Source organism: Emydura macquarii, unplaced genomic scaffold (genome assembly GCF_026122565.2).
Source record: "Emydura macquarii macquarii isolate MOO-44397 ecotype Brisbane River unplaced genomic scaffold, CSIRO-AGI_Emac_v2 contig_480, whole genome shotgun sequence".
Classification (NCBI taxonomy): Eukaryota; Metazoa; Chordata; order Testudines; family Chelidae; genus Emydura; species Emydura macquarii.
In genome coordinates this window covers 15,398,060-15,421,375 of record NW_027130617.1, presented here as the reverse complement: position 1 = coordinate 15,421,375, position 23,316 = coordinate 15,398,060, and the positions used below count along the sequence as shown (strand labels likewise).

Genomic DNA, 23,316 nt, shown 5'->3' with positions numbered 1-23,316 from the left:
CTTGAATGAATACGTGGAAATGTTGTTAATTTCCTCATGTGCATGTAGAGGAATGCTTTTTATTATCTAATGCACAAGTAGGGTTGGTGCTGTCTGTGTCTTCTCTTTCATATTGTTTATTTAGAAGAGGCTTCTTTTCATATTTGAAATATAATGGCTATATCTAGTTACAGAGATGACTATAGACTGTGTATGTGTTACTTAGAGAGGGTATTGAGGGTATTCTAGTGAGTTAATGATACAAGTTACTGAAGCTCTATTGAATGATTGCTTAGTTTCATGAGTTGAGGGATAACTGTCCTGAAAGCATTTAGACATTAAATCTGCCCGTAACAGCACAGTTCTGTATTATCCTAAAGGCAATGGGATCAGTGAGGTTCTGTTGTACCAGACTCAGATAGCACACACAGAAAGTCCACATCTCCTTCATGTGCTTCACAATGTGCTTCACTCAAGACACAGTGGCATGAAGGGGTATTTTGCAGACAGGGATATTGCCAGTGGATCTGTGATTGTGTGTATATCCACCTGCCATGCACCCACATATGGCTACAGAGTAGCATGGTGAGGGGTTTATGGACTTGATCTTGCAACATGCTGAGAATTCTAGCCTAATCCAGCAAAACATTTAAACATGCTTAATTTTAAAGCATGTAAATAGTTCCACTGACTTCACTGGAATTATTTATGTACTTCATTCATACAATTTTTGAGTGAACTTGCTTTTAAAAAAAAAAAAGCGCAGAGATTTTTCAGCCAATTTCCCTGAATTATTTGCAGAATGTAGTGAGGATGGGAGAAATTCCACAGAATTTTGCAGTGTGACCAGCTCCAGAGAGCATAGTGCTGAATAAATAATTGATAGTACAGCAAAAATTTGCTTTCTTTATTCCAAAATACAAATCAGCCACAACACTATAAAGGGGATAAAGAAGACTTAGAAAACTATAACTCAGTATTAACATTTAATGGATGTGACACTTGCCTTGTTGGGAAATGTTATAAATCACTCACTGAGGGAAAACAGAATATTTGAGAAGTATATAGCGGGAGGCATTTGTTTATGGTTCTGAGGTACCGTTGAAACAATGACCAACGGTAGACAGTTTTATAACTTTTTTGACAAAGAGTTACTTCACTCTGGTCATTTCCCACATCCAGATTTAGGTGCATTTTTTAATTTTAACCTTTATAGTCCCATGCGCCCTGGCAGTGATCTTATTTTTTCTAATATAATACTCTCTCATCATGACTTTTCTCACTGTCTTCCACCATTTTTAATAGAAGCTTTTTTCCATCGTAGTTTTTAGCCTATTGTACCTTTAGCCCTTTGTGAATGCTGTTCATTGTATCTGAGTATAAAGTTAAGTGACCTGGCTACTTTCTAAGGACTTGATTCAGCCACCCTTATTCCTGTTGAGACTGATTCTCATTCTAGCTTTATTCATGCTGAGTAGTAGTTCCTTACTCCTCAAGTAGTCTCATGGGAGTCAATGGGTACTCATGTGACTAACTGTTCACTGTTGTATGGGGTTCACCGTCTGGTCCAATGGGACTACTCGTGGGGTAACATACACGTGCACATACCAGAATCTGATCCAACAAGTAGTAACTTTAATTGGACTACTTCCAGAGTAGGATACAACTTACCGTGAATAAGAGTAGGAGAACTGGGTCTATTGTGGTTTCTCTCTGTACTGCTGCTTGTTGTTCCTTCTCACAGCCAGTTTTTCTTGGATTAAGCAAATTTAGTCATATTTTTTTGCAGAATAAAAATGTGTCTGATTAAAATCAAACAGGACCTCCAAAACTAGAAAAATACATATCCTATGTGTTCATAATAACTATTTCTTTTTTGGTTTGTTCGGTTTAAAGAAGCCTATTACATTTATTCTTAATTGATACAAAACAGAACTGGCTTTGAACAAGTTATCTTAAGCCAGCCTGAGGTCTAAACAATAGGAATAGCTGTGGCCCAGATTTTACCAGCTTGAGCTTTTTAATGTTTTTCCTCACTAAACAACAGAACTTGTAAACTCCCATTCATAAATTCACCTTGCAACCTCATAAATCATCATAATGAACCTTAAAAGCTAGAGGGGCATCTGATACAAACTCCTTTGTTGCTCAGAACCTGGCCTTGTTCTTTTGATATTTGGCAGCCAGGTGGAACATTAGTTGATTTCATATTTTCATTACATGTATTTAAAGGGAACTCAACAGTGAATATTCCATGGAGGTTAGCCTTAGAGAAATAAATACAGCCCTGTTTGCTGGGGAAAAACTCACCTAATGTGAGTCACTGGAGTTTCTGAATATTTTAGACATACACAGTCTTGTATTCTGTAATTCATTTAACTGTTCTGAATTTTTGTTAATCTTTCTACTTCTGTAGTTTAGATAATTGGTGTACGACAATATTGCTAGTCCTTAAGATCACATACTATCTTCTATCTAAACAGTGAGCCATAGTTAATATCATTGGAAGTTGCACGTGCAGACTGAGGGCACCATGGATTTTAACAGCAGAGTTTGTCTAGAATTTCATTACCATACAGCACTCCCATTGACTTCAATTTGCATAAGTGAAACCCTGGCTATGGCTCATTATGGGTCAAATTCACCCCTGGGAAGACGGCTAATACGAGGGCTTAAGCAGGACTTAAGCTGTATATAGGCTTTGTGCTGACCCTCTGCAGAGGGTGAATTTCCCCCTATAAGAAAGAAGGGATCCTTCTAAAACTAGAGCTGATAGCTGGTTCTGCTTCCTCTGAAATCAAAAAGTGAAATCCTAGCCCTACTGAACTCAATGGAGAAGTTTTGCCATGGACTTACATGGGGCCAGGATATCATCCATGGAGTTCTGCCGTCAACTTAAATGGAAGGAAAGTAGGATCAGATATAAGGAGAGTATTTCTCTTTAAAAATAATCCTTTACAAATTAAAAAAACTTAGCAATAAATGAGTGAAATCCAGAAGTATGTAGAAATATCAAGCGATTCATCCATTCTCTAATTCAGCCACAAGTTACTGGCTTCATGCAGTTATCAGTGGGTGATATTCTATGCTCTGTGTTATACAGAAGGTCAGATTAGATGATCATAATGGTCCCTTCTGGTTTTAAAACTTAGAAATCTGTACCCTTCTGATATAAGTCTGGTTAATTGCAGTGGTATATTCACCAGACGCTAATGTTAAGCTGTTGAATGAATGTATTATTTTTTCCATGAAAATCTGGTGATATCTTTGGCGAGTGTTGGTATCATTTCTTCAAACTAGCACGTGGCAAATGATACAGTTTATTGCAGTTTAAACTGTGAAAAACTCTTCATAGCTGATATTCACACATCACTCATATCCTCTTGAGCCATGAGCTTTTAGACAGGAGGTATTAAAGCAAATTCCATGTGAGGGAGATACATTGTACAAATACCAATCCTATTCATACGAGGGACAAATGTTTTAAAAAAATATATTAAATCAGCTTTCTGCCTGCCCCTGTTCATTATTTTGCTGACTTGGAAACCTTGGTGTGTTTTGTATCCATTTCATTATCTCCAAAAGCATGAACGGTAATGGAATTTACATAAAAATCCTGCTGGAGAGTGGAGACTTTACTGCACAGTAAGCTGCCCCTCCTAATCCAATCTTCCCCAATGCAGTTGGCCTGGCAGTTGCCAAACTCAAACAGCGGGGATCTCTTTTGTTTAGAAAAGTATGAATTTGAGCTTTAAAATGAGCAGAAGTCTTTTCTATTACTCAGGATGCTTCCTCTTGCTGAGTTTACATGAGATGTCTAGCAGGAGGCATTATTAAACAGCCTTAGAAATTAGCCAAAAAACCAATTATCTGGGTTTAGCCAGGGAAAGGAACACAAAAGGCTTAGAGAAATGAGCACTTGAATTTTCATTATTGAGTATCCATGGGACACTGCACTGCCATTTGAATTTTGTTATTAACCCTTTCAATAAAAAGGTTTAATAATTTTAATCAGTTTTGAATTGCACTTTCAGGAAACTACAAGTGGGGAATAAAATAAGGTTTCTTTATTTCCTTCAGTGTCATTTCACTGGACTCATAGTAGTAATCTCAAAATAGTTTTAATCTTGTGTTAAATTTGTCATGCAGGTTGGTAACTGCATGGGAATTTCAGTTTGCTCCTTCACTCTTTACTTAAGCAAAAATCCCATTTACTTCAATTGGTGGCAGACATGACACAGATGTTCCCTTAGAATCAGGTTGAATTTCAGCTTCTAAAAAAAAGTTTTAGCAGTAGCACCTCCTGTTTGTTTGTTTTTTTTTTCTCCCAGAGATAAAATCTGGAAGAACAGTTCTCATATCGATATAAGAGATTTAAGGCAGTTCAGAGTTTAGATTCATATAGTTGTTCACTGAACCTTTTCATTTAATAGTGAATGTCTGTGGTTGCTGCAGAAGGCAGACATGCACATACTGATTTAGGAAGATTTCGTTAGATTGGCTGTGATTTTATCAACAAAACAACACTAGCTACTCATGCCTTAGGGAAAGTACTCCTTGCAAATTAACTTTATGGGATGGAGGCCTATGCTACTTCCCTCTTCTGAAAACATACTTGTGGGACTCTTCATCCTTTGTTTTCAAGGCTCCAGTTCCTCATTGTCTACATCTTATCACTTGTCATCCACTCACCCATCATTTTCATGTTCAGGCCCCACAGTCTTCTAATTCTACCCTTTGTTCCTTTCTCTCTGATGCTATATCCAGCACCACCTTCTCATTCTTCACTGAATTCCTCTTCAAAACCTGCGGTTTGTCACAATTCTTCAAACTGTGATATTCAAATTAATTATTTTAAAACAATAAACAGAAACGAGTTAACATGTAATTAAAAGCTATGCAAGATCAGTCACCATTAGAGCTCTTTGGTATCCTTTGGTGTTTGCTGGTTTCTCTTGATTTTTGCTGCAGGACCAGTAAACTTAAGAACCATTAGATCAATATACCCTTTGCTGTGTTCCAGAGTTCTGGTTGCCAAATAGTACTATTAGAAACCACCTGAAAATTTTTAATCTGCAATTTCCAATAGCAGCTTCAATAGCAGTTTTTCGTCTGCCTGCAGAATTGGACCTTTTAGTCAATACTTCTAAACTAAATACGCCAAATTCTGCACTAGAAAATTAAAATCTAGAGAAAGTCTTTTAGCTTCAATTAACTTATAGTGGTGTCCCTGAGAGCGCTTTTGTCCTGACTATACTATGGACGATATGCTATTACAGCCTTCTTTTACTATTAAAGAAATCAACATTTGCTAGCAATTACCAGGCAGAGCTATCTGAGATCACCTCAGTTTCCTTCTATCGAAGAATGGGAGGTATCTGTGATAACTCTGGCAATGGTTGGCAAATACTGTCATCTTCTTTATGCTGTTTTTAACTGTTGTTATATGTTTACTGTTTATGACCAAATTTTGACCTTCAAATTGTTGTAAGTAGATGTGGAAAGGTCCATTACTCCATCGCTCAGATTTTTTGTAAAAATAGCAGTGCACCCTCTAGCTAAAGGTAAAATACATATTTGGCTTTTGTCTAGCAGAACTCTAGAATAGCAGTTAACTTCTGGAAGAAAGAATTAATGGAGCATACAGCAGTATTGTGTGGCTGAGTCCCTCCAAATGTTGCTGATGAGGACACAGTGCTAGTAAATTGAGAAGGAACCAAATGGGCTGCCAAATTTTTTGCTGCAGCACTAGAAAATCAACAAACATAACGACTAAATGTGAAAGAGCACAATCGTGAGAAGAATCAAATATTTTGAAGCATTCAAAAGAGTGCTACAAAAAAATCAAATCCAAATCTGCAGCCATTGTCACTTAGGAAAGCTGTTTTCAAAGGTGATAGAAGTGTGTAGGATCGGTCCCGACACTGAAAAGTAATTGATATGGTACCCTTTGATAAGGTGCAATGGGTGCAGTTATACTGAAGTCAATGCAGCTTTGCTGATTTGTGCCAGCTAAGGCTCTGGCCCTTTGTTTTTGCAGCCCTCATTTCCAAGGAAAGCAAACATTAATTGTTCTTTGCTGGGTCAAACAAGTCACTGCAGAAGGATCCTACAATTTATAATTGTACAGTAGGATTCTACTATTTACAATTAGTATTACTCGATTAAGTGCTATTGGACATACCTGGCAACTTAACACATGAGCTTCTAAATGTGGCTGATAAGTCTTGACACCCTGTTGATTAATGAGGGGCAGTTCCTTCAGAAAAAAAAACCACATTATTTTCTGTTTCATGCAACATAGCTCATACAACATGAATTCAATATTTATAAGCTAAAAAATTACACACTGCACCATCTCTGTGGTTTAATTAAATACACTTTTTTCCCATAAGTATTATCTGCTTAGCTATTAAGCACTCTTTTTCTTTAACACAAGTCATTTTTCAGAACTGTTTATTATTTACTTACTTGTGAGGGGTTAAATGCCATGTTCTCCGTAAGATGCTGTTACCTTTAGATTAGCCAATTCCAAACTTTGGTCCATGGAACACTGTTGACCTGCAAAGTGCTTGCTGCTGGTCCATAGAGAAAAGGCACATCACATTATGCTTGCTCTTCTCATTTCCAGCTTCTTCTATACATGTGTCCACTTACTGTGTTAACTCAGTTACATTTCATATATACTTTTCTAATATCACTTTTCCATGTAAACATTTGATTTATTTCCCATGGGGATATCACGTGGCCATGAATGGGAGGAGGAGATGATCAACAAAGCCATTGCTTGATTAAGATGTGCTCCACACACTGTGAAAAGATTTGAGAACCTTTGTGTTAGATGCTTGATGCGTTGGATGCTTTCTAGGATTTAGTTCAGAAAAGGCCTCTCTCCAAATGTTGGTAAAGATATCTAGTCATTTGATTTCTTTCAAAATTAATTTCTGTTCTGTGCTAAAAACAGCCCTTAGTGCCTCCCCATTCCCCTCTCCCACTCCTAGTTATTACTAGTCCAATGTAAAAAATTACTTATATCACAACCTAAATGGCCTTCTTGGACCAAATCCTAATCTGGTATAAATTGGTATAGCTCTGTTGATTTCACTGGAGGACTTGGTGCCTAGTCTTGCTGGAGCTTGGCTAGGACTCTGATATCTTGGAAGGGGTTTGCAGATCTCAGAGAAAGCCCTTGTTAAAATTCCACAGCTAAACTGAAATGTGGTTTCCCTGTCTGAGATGGAGTTTGCCCTTTCCCTGCAAACTGCTGTATCTTCCCTGCCAGTGATAACTTATCCCTAGGGCTCATAAAACACTAATGAGGAAGGGAAATTTTTGGCTTTTGAAATGGACAAATTTGTGTCAAGGGTTGGGTACTTTCAAAAATTATTTTCTGGGACAGTTATGATGGGACCCTTTACAAAAGTTTAAAGTCCCCTTTCAAATGACAAGAGGTGAGTACGGTGCTGTACTGCCAGTACGTCCAACACATTTTTGAAGAGAAAAGTAGAAATATTTTCAGCAAGTGCACTTAATATGTTTGTTTGCTGAGTGATGTTGCCTTCCCCTTTTGTAGTCCAGTGACAGCATTTTATTTACAGTGCAAAGAGTCAGCACAAGGACTGTGAATTGTTTGAGTCCTATTTTCAGGGTTTACATGGACTTAGAGTACAAAGAAACTATAAGAGTGTAGACATTTTTTTTCCTAGCTCTTTGCACTGAAGTAGATTTCACTGTAAATGAGACGTAAATAGATTCTCCATTCCCTCACCCAAATTCTTTGCAACTTCTGGGTTGAGCATGGGCTAAAAGGGCACATATTTTGTGTGAGTCCCATGTGAAAATATTGGCAGCCAATCACCAGCGAGACTCCAGTGGCAATTATTATTGTTAACTGTGCTGCTGCATCCAACAATTTTAATACTTTCTTGCAATTCTGTTTCCAATAACAGCTCGATTATACAAACCTCAAAAAATAAGCAAAAGCACCTATTTCTTGTCATGTTTTAAGCATTTTCTAAAATAGTCCCATATTAAATGTACTCTTCTTTATGGGAGTTTGATATGACTGAAGTACCAAGTGCATCTGACCCTACATACTTTTTACCACGCTTCCTCTGAAATGTGTTAAGTTTATATACATTACCCCAAGTTCTCTCCCTGATAAATATTAGAAGCTGGTTCTTATGCGAGAAGCTGTTTAGTAGCATTTTACCCAACACCTTGGTATTTCAGAGTTAGTGTGTGTTTTCCTCAAGAGACAGTAGCTGCATATTTCCTCAACTTCCCTGTGTCTGGATGGCCATGCTTATTCACTGGTTTGTGTGGGCAGGTAGACAGCCTTCTTGTCTGCTTCAGGAAAATGATTATCACACTTTGCCTCCTCCCTTGCCGGAGTCCAAGCACATTAGCTGCATGACAAGTCTGCACTCTATTGGCTCAGGGATGGAAGGCTCTATCACTGCTTTTTTACCTGTGGCCTGCCATTAGTTGCACTACCAGACACTTGATTGGTCTTATTAAGAACATTTTTCAAATACCTTTTTTACAGATTTGTTTTGTTCCCCTTAATCTATTTATTCAGTAAACCTCAATTCAGATGCATCCCTACTTTTCAAAGGGGGCATTTTACCCAGAACTCAGCTGAGCTGGCTGACATTAAAAGGAGGCCAAGTAACCCAAGGTCACACATTCCTTCAGTGGCTCAACCAGGATTAGAACCAGGATGCTCCTACCTCTCAGTTCTTCATTCTTACCCCCTAATAACATGGCCTCCCTCACTGCCGGCAAGTAATATGCAAGTAGATTACACTGATTGTGAGAATTGCTGCAGAGGAGGACGAAAACAGTAAATTGCACCTGCATAGCCTTGGGACTTGCAACAGGTCAAAGCAGGCTTAGCAGCTGGTTACAGGTAATGCTTCTTTTCACCAGTAAAGGTCATCTTAATGTGAGATCCATATCAAAAGTACTAGCTGACATATTGCCCTAAATCTCTGGTTTTACTCTCTAAATAAGTATGCTGGTGTCTGAATCCTGCATTCCTTGGGTGTTTGGGGTGTGGAAAAAATGCAGGATCCAGCCTTAGATCTTAGTTGTAAATGCAGGTTATTAGATTTTTTTAAAGTGAGTTGATATGGGATTTCATGTTATGTTTTCCTTATTTTATTTATGGTTAAATTACTTTCCAGGTTGCCATAATCATTAACAATATTTACCCTTAAATTTTCTTGAACATTATTTGAGAAACACTACAGATGGTTTTTAGTTTAATGACCAAGATAATGATATCTGCAATGATTAAATAATATAGTCCAATGCAAACCTACCATCGTCTTAAAACTCCCAAAGCACTTTGCAAAAGCACTAAGACAATAAATTAAAATAACAGCTGGGCTAATCATAAGCCAATTTAAAAAGACAACAATTTGATTTGGTTTTTAAAAGTAAATCATTTCAGCGTTTCTATTGTCCAAAAGAACATAATTCCATAGATACAGTGCTATAGGGTGGCTAAAGGCAATAGCACCCAGCTTCTGGTAAACGCCTCAGAATGGCTAGCAAACAAAGAGTGGCAGAATAAAAGACAAAGAGAATATGTAATCATTTCTATAAGATAGGAAGTAGTAAGATCATGTACAGGCAGTACCTGGCATGTTAATAACAGAATCTTAAAATCTATTCAGTGTTATACAAGGAGTCAATGCAGTGACCTGATTACAGATGAAATATGAAACGACTTCTTAGTCTGTCTTTGTACTCTGTTGCAAGCATTTTCAGTCAATGGAAACCAGTACAACTCCATTGTGAGTTGTCTGTAGGCAAAGTATAGATAACCAATTGGGTGTCTCTCTGGGAGAGATGACCATTTAATATTGAAAGCTCATGAGATAAAAAATTGCTGATCTATTGATATGTGATGATGCAGTATGATTTTTAAAGGAAAAATAGGGACCAAAACTTACACCAGTGCTTTTCATTGCTGACATAACTTGTATCGTGTCACTTATCAAAGAAAAAAAGGACATATCCTAAGAACATTGTGGACTCTTGATGACTGAAATGATGCTAAGAATATGCAATACAATAAAATGTAATGCAAATGTACATAGCATTCATTAACCACACTAAAAAACCTATGCTACTTTAGAAAAGCAGCATATAGTTAGTAACAGCTGTGCTAATCATAAGTAAATGGAAAAAGCCAAAGTGTCCATTTTAAAAATATCAAGGGTCTTTGTTAATCTGATGTCACAGCAGCAGCAGCATCAGTGTTGCAAGTGGTTTCATGCCTATGAGCAAAAACTTTTTATTGCAAAATATATAAGTAAACTTCTTTTTTTCCTTTTAAGAGCCAAGCAAACCTCTGGGATTGGCTAAACTTTATCTGCAAACTTTTTGGATTGGCTTGGTTTATTGAATACTCCAAACAAAGTTTAGCTAAAATTTAGCACAAAGATGCTTGTTGAAATCAGATATGAACATTTAACTCAAGAGGTTTATACTATACTGACTACTTCCAAATGCTCATGCTTTCACTTATAATGAAAGGGTTTCTTGGCCATTTTGGACACTGGCAAAACTCATTTGTATATAAGTCTTAGAGTATGTCTACGCTGCAATTAGACATTCATGGTTGGCTCATGCCCGCTGACTCAAGCTTATGGGGCTCAGCTAAGGGGCTATTTAATTGAGGTGCAAATATTTTAGCTCAGGCTGCAGCCCAAACTCTGAGACCCTCCCACTCTGCAGGTGACAATATCATATTGATGGAGAAATCAATTTGTCCTTTAAATCACTATAGGAAATATTTTGAATAGTAGGCTGGTCTACACTTAAAAGTTAGGTCAACATATCTACATAGGTCAGATGTGTAAAAAATCCACACCACTGACCAGCACAGTTATGCCAACCTAACGCCAATGTAGACGTTTGAGAAGGTGGTATTCCTATCCCAATGGAAAAACCGCTTCCGTCAATGTAGACTACATCTATGCTGTGGGGTCATGCCAGCATAGCTACAGTGACATAGCTATGCGCTGGTATAGTCTTCGTAATGTAGATATGCCCTTAGTGGATATTTGTTTAATGTCTCAGGATATCTCACAAGCACTGTCCGAAATGTCGGTTGCTCAGAGATAGCGCTCTGATTTACAGTGATGGTGTCAAATTAGTTTTAGTGTAAATGACAGCTTTTGTTGTAAATGGGCTTTATCAAACCTAACACAGCTAGAAATGTTTTCATGAATTTTAATTTCAATTAAAATGATTTTTTTAATTTAAACTTTCCTTTGCAGCTTTACGACTGCAAATGTATATGACCATACAACTCATATTGTACCGTAAAAGAGTTCAAGTGCCCAGAAAACAAAACTGACTCATCTAGTTCTCTGGTCCAAGCTGACGTCAAAGAAAAAAAATATAAGCACCATATATTAAAGTTTAAAAATCCTTTCAATTTTAAGCATTTCAGGGTTATAAGTAACATAGGTAGGGAATTTAAAAAAAAAAAAAAAAGAGGCTGGTTCTTCACTATTTTGCACCTTTGTTTATGTGCAGAATGAGTGAAAAGCTGGAAAACCCTACCATTGTGATCAGGTAGAATTTTACACTCACTTCACATTAGTGTAACTGACAAGAAAAGGAGCAGTGTTGTAGAGAATCGGGTCTTTTATTTTTCTGTCTCGTTGTTATATTTTCAAGAGGAGGACAGTCTTGCAAACCCACATAATTTATGCATCTTGCCTATTGCTGAATTCTGCAGATGCTTCCAAGAACTGGAGCTCCTTTTTGTACAAAAGAAGATGGCATACATGCCTGGCAATTCTAATCCATTTGGGGGTTGCACACACCTCATTGGATATGTGTTAAAGAAGTAGCCTCATGTCATTTGACAAGATTTCATAAATCTTTGAAGTTGTTAAAAGAGATGCTGTCCATTTGAATTTTTTTGAACTGACCAATTCTCCCCACCTCCTAAAAAAAACAATCTTTTTAATACTACATTGTGATTTTCTAAAAATATAGAAGATTTGGGTTTTTTCTACTCTACTGTTGATATTTAGAAGGATCTTTCTGGAAGACTGAAAACCACACCACCCCCATACATTCTCAGGCTCATTTCTCCACTTTCTCTCTGAATGAAATTCACCCCTGTAAGGGGCAACCTGAAATCTGTGCGCCATTTAAATCCTATTTAAGCTGTCAAAATAAGGTTTAAGTAGCGCATTGGCTTTGTGCTTGCACTGTGTATAGGGGTGATTTTCATCTGTGGTACACACTCCTGTCTACTGCCTCTTTTATGTTCAGTTTCAGCTTTACTGCTGTTGTTGCCAGTCAACACTATCTTGCAGAGATGAATGAAAGATGCAAACCAGTGAGACTTACTACATACAAAGTCCTGAAATGCACTAAGTAAGGAAGCAAAAATAGACCGAAATAAAAGAAAAATCGTCTAATCTCTTTGAGTTATAGAAATCTAAAAATGTTTGGATGAGAAGGCCATTTTCAAGGTTCCAGTATCCTTTTACTGACTCGGTGAAATGTATTCAAGTTTCTGAGTAAAGCTGTTAAATTGTGAATATTTTTATCCGAGCTTTTAAAGTTACTTTTTAGTCTTACAAATTGGGCACATAATACTTAAATACACAAGAGGTCAGACAGTACATGGAATAATATCAGATATTTTACACACACAAACCACAGCTGTGGTGTCTCCTCAGTACTATGTAACACCTTTTCATAAAAGAAATGAGTGCATGCTCTTGCTATTCTGTTCAAGACAAGTGAGTTATATATGTACACAAACACACATACACACACACACTCTGTTTATACTGCTGTGTTATGTATGTTATATACTGGCAATTCTCAGATGGGGAAACCGCCCAACCAGTAGGCAAAGAAATGGTATAGGATTCTGAAATTGGAAAAAGCTGAAGAAGTGATCTATTGACAGAATTATTATATAACCTTCTCACACTGTCTCTGAACTTCACTGAATCCTTGAGGTGACAGAAAGCTGGCAGACTAAGTAGATGCAACTGCTCGCAATGGTATGCCAAAGATGAATCTGTTCAGTGTGATCAATGATTGAATGCTCAACAGCCTAAGTCATTGATCACCATCATGACCCCAGTTGCTGCTAAGTCCATTAGGTTGCAATTAAAGCTTAAAGGAAGGGGGAGTAGGTGATACAGAGCAGGGCATACACAGGAAAGGGAGAAGAGTCCCAAATACTACACACAGAAGCGGTTCAGGAAAACACAAAGCCCATTACTTTGTAGGGGTACTTGATCAGACAGATTTTGCAATAAGATACATGGATAAATAAATGCTGAGAAATTCTGTTATGTACATAGACTGGGATTTCCAAAAGAGCCTAAGGAAGTTAGATGCCTGTCTCCCATGGAATTTCAATGAGAACTAGGCACCTAGCTTCCCTAGGTTCCTTTCAAAATCCCAGCCATAATACACACACACTTTTTAAACTTCCTTTCAGATAATTTATTTCTTTTTAATTTCATATAAAAGCAAGACATTTACCCACAGCATACATCAAATATAGCAACAGAAAACAATAGAAATGGAACACAACTTGAGTATATTATGTGGATGTGCAAAAAATGATACAATTGCTTTTTATTATGTTCCACTCATAGGCAATAAGACAAAAATAATCAAACAATTGAATTGTTTCAAAAAAGCAGTCATTTTAGTGTAGTTCTGCTCTGAAAAGGTGACTTTGTGAGAATGACAAAGCAGGATTCTACATGGATTGGATCTCAATGGTTTCCATATAAAATTTGTCTCAATTTTCGACTAAAAAGTTGTTTTACTGCTTCTAAAGGCTGGCGCTGTAAAGTCAATCTGGGTTCTAGAAGGCCGAGCTGGGCTCTTTCTGTCTTATGCATCCACATCATTAATAAAGATTCTGCAGGCCAAATGCTGTCCTCAGTTACATGTGTACAACTCTACTGCTTTCAGTGGTGTTGAACAGTTTTAACTGAGGACAGAATTTGAACACAATGAGAATGTATAAATGGCATCATTGGATGACGCATGAACTGGAAGAGAATGCAGCTCACTCTATCAGAACTGTGGCTGATGAAAGTACAAACTTTTTTCACTGAAGTAACCAGATCTGAATCTGAATATTAGAACAGGGAAAAATTTTTCAGCTGAAACTTTTTAGTGGACAGGGCGCTCAAAATAAAACAAAAACAAAACATTCTGAAAAATCTGTTTCTTTTTGACATTTTGAAATTAAGCATTTGGGGGGCTTTATTTGAAATTACTTTTTGTTTCAAATTGTCTTTCAATGTTCTTTTTTAAGAAAGGCTTTAAAGTCACCAATTAAATGAAACATTTTGTTCAAAGTAAAAAAATATTGGGGTTGACCGGAGAAACTATTTTTCCCCAATATTTTCAGTTTGGACAGTGATCTTAAAAATCAGGTACTCACACAGCTGTACTGAATGCAGAAGGGCCCTCATCCAGAAGTGAGTGAGAGCTTTTCCATTAACTTCAGCAGGAAATGGATCAGATCCAGAGAGCGTATCTACTGAACAAAACACCACTTTGAGTAGCAACACATTTTAAGAATAAATATCTTTGATGCTATCATTAAGAGTAGTGTTCTGTTCTCGTATAAGGCAGGCTCCCATATAAGGAGTTGCTTTTATTTCCATATGGCAAAAAATATATGAGTGTCTAGCTACTACCTATAAGTAGGATGCTACCACAATTAGAGTATTGTATAAAAATAGGCCTTTGAGCTAAAGCTTACATAAATTCAAAGTAGTAGATTAATTTGTATTTCTACCAGTAGAAAGCCACATTCCCAATATGGTATACGACCTTTGACATGAATCAATAACTCCTTTGTTTTTATTTTGTCTTTGAATTGGCCCTTTTCCTTTCACTATTGAGCAGTCAGGCTGCAGAAAGTAGTCTTCAACTATATAAAGTTTCCCAACATGTAAAATTTGGGGGGCTGGGTTTTGTCTTACCCCCGTGCAAATCAGGAGTAGCTCCAATTATAGCAACAGAGTTACATTAGTGTTAAACTGAGGTAAGTGAGAATAGGATCAGGTCTTTAGGTCTATACAAACTTTGTGTGTGGATACAGTGCTACTGAAAGATGCAGCCTTAAGTCCTCTCTCCATAGATGATATACGGAACAGTCATTAGCAGTGCAAGTTTCCCCAATGCTTCCTCCTTGATATAGAGATTATTAGAAGTGAGAAGATATTTCAGTCTCCATATTCATCTCTTCTTTGGCTTTAGGCATTCCTAAAACCACCAGAAAGAGTGCCTGTTACGTGTTCACAATTTTTGTTCAGTACTAATCTGACAAGCACTGAGTTAGTAACCTAGAGATGAAAGACCCTGTATTCCATTATCAGTACCCTAGCTATCAGGCCTCCTCTCTTCCCATCCTATATACCTTCCTCTCCTCCAAAACACAAATAATAATATTTATTTACACAGCAATCTCTTTCAGTCTAGCCATGGTGACTAGGTTTGGATCAGGGGAAGCAGTAATTTAGGGCTCAATCATCTATCATCTTATTATCAGCAAGTTCATCCACAAAAGGTGTGGCTGCAATAATTTGCATTAGTATAAAACTCCATTTGTAAAACCCAAATTTACACATGTAAATCGTATTAGTGAACACCTATTTTATTGGATTACTTGCTGGCTGAATATTTCATCTCAATAACCCTGATTTTGCATACTGCATGTAATATTCTCTTGCATTTCCTTTGATCAGCAACTGAATATTCCTGTTGGATCTCTTTATTGGAATCTACGAGTCCCTTTCAGCATAAAGGGATCTTTTACATTTAGTTTCAGGATAGTTTTATCAGTATAAGACTTTCTAGAAATGAAATCGAATCTGATTTTTCTTTTATCACCTGGAATCTGTAATATCCTATTCTGGCTCACATCTGATTCTCCAGATATTCTTGATGGTGCCATGTGACTAGGCTGCCTTTTGCTAAGTTTCTGATCAGGGGAGAGATCTCCCCTGTTCATACATCTTCTGTGCTCTTTATTTCTTTTCTCATTCAGTCTGCCAGCTTAGCTTGTTTAACAGGGATTCCCTTCAGTTTTTGTCTTGAAGGAAGACAGAGTTGCACATGTCATTTTGCTTGGAGTTCACAACACCTGTGTGAGCATTTCTCAAATCACATCTGCTGCATAAGTGGGAGCAGAGGCAGCAGGCTCCAAGGAGTTCATGGAGACATGTGGTTGAAAAAATTCTTGCTGCTTTTGTTCTTGCCTGCAGGCATTTTTACACAGTTTTTAGTTCAAGTGCACCTTTACCTCTAGTTTATTTTCAATTTGTCTAACAATTTAATAATCCCTTTAGGTAGTGGTAGTGGTATAATAAAAGCATGTATAAATTTTATAAATATAAAACCAAATAGGAGCTCCTAACAACTGCCTCCTCACCATTAAATGGTTAGGCTCTATCCCTTGATTCTTTTAAGGTTGCGGGGGAGGGGAATAGTTTGTGGTCACCATATGTGTGGAATAGTGAAAATAGAAAATCTGTTGGATCTTTCCTACAGGCTAACCTATAAAACTGAATTTGAGTGAAATTAATAGGGATTCTGTAGAAGCCTACAGAAATCACTCCAACCAATACATAGAATTATATCCCACTATTGAATTCCATGCTTTGATTTAAAAATTCTATTAAAAGGTTACCATTCTCTATTAAAACTCTCAACTTTAAAATTACACATCTATTACTTACTAACTATTAATTACTTACTATTATTACAGGTACAACCTAAGTTTTCTATAAATGACTGGGCAGAGAAAATCACTTTGGGCAATTGACAGCATCCTGGGTATATCAATTTCACTGACTCCCCTGTATAGTTAGCAAATTTCTCCTAATGTTTGTGTAGGCCATACAGAGAAAATGAAAATAATAATAAAAAACGAAACACTTATGTATGTGTTTATCTTTACTTATATGAGTAATCGCAGTTAGTTAAACATTGAGCTCAATGAGATTACTCACATGAGTAGAATTAAACACATGTGAGAGTTTGCAGTGTTCATTATGCAGTGTTATGCTCTAACAAATGAAACTAGCCAAGAGGAAAAAGAAAACTTCTACGAACAGCTACAGAGCACAATAGAAAAGGTCCCAAAAAAAGAGAGATCCTCCTAGTAATTGGAGATGTGAATGCTAAAGTGAGAAGCAACAACACTAGCAGGAAAGTAAATATGGGGAAACAAGGCCTCAGTGAAATGAACGAAAATGGTGAAATGTTTGTTGACTTTTGTGGAAGGAGTGACCTCCTCATTTGAGGAACTATTTTCCCGCATTATTCACAAAATAATTTGGAGGTCATCAGATCACAGAACAGAAAACCAAACTAAACGCGTTACAATTTGGCACAAATGGAGAACTTTAGAGAATATACACAGCAGGAATGGGGCAGATGTGGAACAGACCATGCATTAATGGGGGGTAAAATTGAGAATAAAAATAAGAACAGAAAGCAGAACCTAACAACAGAGGTGCCCATTTTAACATCACCAATCTAAAACAGATGACAACACAAGAGTTCAGAAATTGTGCTAGCAAACAGATACCAGGCGCCTGAAGATGAAGACAATAGAAGGCAAATGATAACATTAATCTCTCTGTATTCTTGATTTCTTTATAAATGGTTTCCCCATTTCTTTCATATTATAGTCAGACCTATAATCACCTTTTTGTATTCAATTTTGTGATTTTTTTTTTACAATGATGTTCAGAAAAATATTTCCAGAAGTATTCAATAATGCAAAAGAGAACAGTACTGATTATGGTAATGAAGTGAGGATATAGGAATGTTGCCAATTACAGATTGGAGATGACAAACATATCTTAACTCTGTCCCTTTACACATCTCCTTTCTGATTTCCCTGAATTCTGTCCTGCTTTCTTTCCTGATCATTTCTTTGTTTCCTTCCCCTACTTGAATCTTAATAACTTCTTTGAGTCCACTATGAATGGAAGCCAAGTTCCCTCCGTCTCCTTCTTTCTCGTCAACAAACTTCTAAACCCCCACCTGTTCCATGAAGCACTCCCTCATGACCAAGTAGTCCTGTGTGTTTGCTCTGTATTGTGTTTTACCTACTTATGCCTCTAGTTTATAAACTATGGAGAGCAAGGAACCAGTTATTTGTTTGGCACAAGTTCCCTAATTGTTCAGGGCCATGGATACTTATAGCACTATAAAAATAATAATATAAAGGTTATGGAGCAGATCCTCAGATGGTGGAAATCAGCATAGTTCCACTGAAGTCACAGGAATTCTATAAGTGAAGCAAGTTATATTGCAAATATTGTGTTTATCTCTAATGAATGTGTGGATATTCGATTTTTTTTAGGCATAAGTACTTCTGCAGTTCAGTTTGAGTACAAGATTGCAAAACCTGAACTTTAAATGATCTTTCCTTTCCCTAGAGTTTAAATGCTGTTTGGATACTCACTTAAAACTCATGCGTACGTACTATAATAAATGTTAAAGGGAAATAGCTATTAAGCTCTTGCGGCCCAATCCTGCATGCCTTTTTGAACATGAATAGTCCTTATTTGTATGAGAAAGCCCATTGACTATTCCTGTGAGTAAGGTTTGTAGGAGTGGCGCTTTACTTTGTGGGTTCTGTTTCAGAAAACCACCCTGGCGACATAGCAACCTGAATTGCTTTCATTAATGGAGTACCAGACATTGTCTGGTAGACACTGAAAATATGCTGTGACACCACTGTCATTTTAGCAGGTTTACAACTATGGGGAAAACCACAGCTAAAGGACAATGTGGAGATTACAATACTTACAGTACTGGCTTTCTTTAAAAAAGCAAAACAACAAATGGACATTTTAATGCAAGTCTTCATAATATGTGGAAATATGTCATATTTCAATGCCCTGAGTCCATCATACCTCTCATATCTATCTGTCTGTCTCTACTATAATCTAATTGAATCCATCTAATGTATTTCTAATATGCCCTTCACTATAGAAGCCAGGCATTATTAGGTACTTGTATCTATTCCCAATTTACCTGGATGTATGCATGTTTTCAACCCAGACATTTTTTCTACTTCTAAAATGCCAAACATTCCTATAACCAAAATTTACTAACTCCTATGAGCATTTTTATTTTCCTGACTCTTCATACTGTGTGCCTTTCAAGATGTAGTTCCCGGTATTGGTTCGTTGTCTCTACTTATTTGTATTTTAGTCTTTGTCCCTGATTTCTCAGTCCGAGAGTTTAAAGAGCTATGACATACTCCAAGAAATAGCTAATCAAGAGATGAGTAATCAAACAAAAAGCTTTTTCGGGGAGGGGTGGAAATGGAATGAACCACACTCTCTAGCTAATTATTGTGTTTCCTGTTCTCAACCCTTAAATAGAGCTCTCACAGAAACCAAACTACCTGCCCATAGCTTGCTGGGTTGGGTTATTAAATAAGTGGAAGCCTTGTATGGAGGGAGTGGTGGGAGAAACAGCATAAAATCAATGATGTAGAAAAGCGTTAAAGTATACATGCTATTCATCTCTTACAGCCTAGATTGTCACAGTGCTAAACTCTCTGCAAGTATTTGGGTGGGTGTGTATATGGGGGAAACCTAACCATTAATTCTGAAGAGGTGTTATCAGACACATCAGGGTTTGCTGTAAATTTGACTACATTGCTGTGGTGCACAGAGAAATGAGTGAGGAAATATCTGATTAAAGTGTGCATTGCTGCTGAGGCAACTGAATGTTGCCATAGCAATTGAGATGAAATGTGCAAGAAGTGAGATAATTAAATCTAACCCCTTTAGTAGTTTTGACAGTCAATGCACTGCCAATAGGAAAAGTTATCTACAGTGTTAAAGATAAAACACATTCCTCATGGAAGTACTCCTTGCTGATATTTTGTTGTTCTCTTTCTAAACACATTGCTTCAGGTACCTAATCTGAATGTTCTCTTGAATAATCAAATACAGTTTTGACCTTGGTCTGTAACTGCCTAGAACTTTTGCTGGCTTATTGTATCATGGGAACTGTCTACACAAAATATCCAAAATACTCCCCCCCCCCCCCTTACAGTACAGTAAACCAGAACTGTCATGTTTTAGCTTACAATTCAATAATATCTAGAACGTGCTGCCCTCTTCAGGAGCTGGTGACTAAAAATACTTGATTTTGTTTATTAATTCAGAAAATGCAATGAGCATACGTGACCTAGAGCATCCAGTGAGTTTCTTGAACTTTGCAATACTGTACCAGAGCCCAAAGACAGATGCTAGTTGCAAAATTAATGGAAAACTGATGTAAAAAAAAAAGTCTATCTTACTGGCACTGGAAGAACTGGGGCTGTCAGATTCATATTTCCTTACAGAATTTATTTGGTCAGTAAAAATAAAAACTAAGAACACACTGAGTTGAGATTTTTTAAAATAAATTATTCTTTATAATGCCAAGTGACCAGAAATTAAAAATGTTTCATGTCTTAAAAGGGACTCTCTCATTAGCTGTCAAGCTAAACTACTCGTGTATAATTCCCTTTGAAATCCAATTAAATTATGCCTGTGTGTGGGTGTGTGCGCGTGCGTGCGCACCCATGCGCGTGCAGGAGGGCAGAAAATGGTTTCTAAAATAGACTAGTCTATGATAGGAGTGTATAAAAGCTGCCTGAAGGAAGGTAAGGAAGGAGTTAAACTTCTTTCTTCAGCCACAGGAAGGACAACCATTGCCTGGTCTGAGTGCAGAGATTTTCAAAGTAACAGTGCTGGATCAGCTGGGCTGAGTGTTGGACCAGTAATTAGTTCACCCCAACACACCAGAGGGATAAACAGAGGGAAAACAAGGCCAGAGTCTAGCAGTTAGAGTCTAGGAACAAGGATCTCTAGGAAGAGCATTGGGTCTGAAAAGAGAAATAATGTGGGGAGCAGTTTCCTTTTCCTCTTTGGAACCTGGCTGAATAGCAACATGCTGAAGGGTCTTTTACTTTTCCTTTTGCTGAGGGATACCCTGTTGTCCTGTCCTTCAACAGTCAAACACACAGAGAGAGATTCTGTGCTATGTCTCACAGAGTTGAATGTTGGTGGGGCTGTGTGGGGTACTGTCTGTACTGTATTTCTTCAGTTCTCAGGGCTCTCACAGAGTATCATTCATGAGCAACTTTTTTCTTTTTTGTTTAAACAGATTGTAAAGGAAGTTAAATATCTTTTAATAGCCATCAAAGGAATATTCTAATTTTAATCTTTATGTAACATTTTCAGTCAATTGGAATAAACACAACAAAAACAACAAATCTCCTTGATCCACTGCTCTTGCTTTCTTTCTTGAAAATAATCTTGTCTCATCTTGACCCTCTGAGCAACATGATTCAGTCCCTTGGAAAAGGAAATATTGGGTCTCATCTGCCATTGTCACCCTAGTTTTATGTCAATATAATTCCATTGATCTGAATTTTACACCACTGCAAAACAACATTAATGCACCACTGAGTATAGAGGGAGTTAGATGACTATCTCCCCACTGAAAATTTAACACTGAAACCAAATTTTCCAAAAGTGTTCAGACAAATCTTAATGTAAGTGCAATCCCAAATTTGTATAAGCACAATAGCATGTTCCTCTTTTTTCAGAATTGGCCAGTACTGCCTAAGTACTTGCAATATATGTTCAGATCTGCATTAAAATATTGATCTGTGCTTTCTACAGTAGATTTGTTTCATTTTTGTTTTGCTGCTGATGCATTGTGTTTGGCGGTTAGAATCCCTATGGATGAAGGCATAATAACTAATAACATTTTCTTTGCTTTCCAGGGTATTTATGGCACGATGATAAACTTCATCTTTCACAGAATGGTAAGCAGAAAGCTATTTCTACATCTGATAATAATGAATACAAAGAAGAGAAAGTAAATTGTTACAATAAAAGATTGTACATTTATTTTTAAGCAAACTAACAATCTGATAATTATATGATATATAGAATTGTAAACATTTGAATATTCAAGTCCTGTTAGCTAGCTAAAAAAGTCCCACAGAATATTACATTTATTTCTAAAGATTCATAAGAATTTACCATATCTTTTGGAAATGCTTCTAACCTGGGGTGTTCAACATTGCAGTTTTCTGTGTAATCTATTGTAATATATACATTCCCACACATATAAATATGGTTTACATCCTATCAGTAGTGAGAGCAAGTGTATCTCTCCTTTACACTAAGAAAGGGTGAGTCCTATACAATGTTTCATTGTGTTGAATTGTATAAAAATTGATCCTTATTTATGTTTCACTAGGGCTTTGCTGCATCTGTGAATTTAAAATTGTATGTTTTCCAAAAGCAGACATCACTTCTTCTGAGAGAGCTGCCTGCTATCGTGTTGTTTAAAAAAGATGGTTTCAGTTGTCATTCTCCTTTTTTTATATCTGAAAAAGGCAATATTTATTTTACCCCTTGATCATAACATCTTTACAATCAAATAAAAAGAAAAATTCATCATATTGTACATGTAAAGGTCATCCTAAAATAACATTTCTGAGCAAACTGTACTGAATCCTATGAGTGTGCTGCTATGGAAATATGTTTCCAACAATTCTTGGGCATTCCCTTTATAAAGGAATTTCTTTCCCACTCCATAAAAATGTAGTTTGAAATCAACATAAAACCATCAAGAAGTGGAACTACTGTTAAAATGGGGAAAAATATTACTGGAAAAAATACTTCCTCTGAGCACAAATTCAGACTTCAAATGTGACTTCTTCTTAGCTGAAAGGCATCCAATCTAATTCCAGAAGGAACTCAAAATCTGCTTTTAAAAGGAGATTATTAAAAATGTAATGCATAAGAGCAGCATAAAACAATGAAGGATTACAATGCGCTGGTTTTTTGTTGTCTTTGAAACAAAGCAGAAGGATTCCTGAATTCAAGAAAACCGATAGCAAGACACAAGTTTAAAATGAACTTTTAAAAACTGATTACAGGGTTTCCAGTGCACAAGGGAAGGGACTTTTTCTTTGGAACCTTTTTCTCCTCTAGGAAAGTAAAACCTGCAGGTGAAGCTGTTTTGAACAAACTTGTTTTTAACCAGTAAATCAAATCACTTGATAATAACCATGAGGCTCTATGCTTTGTTGACGTCTATAGTGTATTTTACCTGCTTGCTAATAGTGGGTGTCTCAACAGTATCGGTGTCAAGGATACATTTGGGGGGCTATGATTAAAGGGAAAAAATAATCACTTAGAACTAACAAATAAAAAAGAACAGCTCAAACCAGACATAAGCACGACTTTTAACCTCCCAAATCTACAAACA

The 23,316-nt window shown here is 36.9% G+C and overlaps 1 long non-coding RNA gene across 1 annotated transcript in view; it reads left to right on the top strand.

Annotated features, from left to right (window-relative positions):
• Window positions 1-23,063, top strand: part of LOC137146925 (uncharacterized) — a 233,750-nt gene extending 210,687 nt beyond the window's left edge. Inside the window, exons 4-5 of the long non-coding RNA XR_010918090.1 lie at window positions 21,818-21,859; window positions 22,300-23,063. This is a non-coding gene — a long non-coding RNA (uncharacterized lncRNA). The remainder of the gene's footprint in view (window positions 1-21,817; window positions 21,860-22,299) is intronic.
• The last annotated feature ends 253 nt before the right edge of the window (window positions 23,064-23,316 follow it).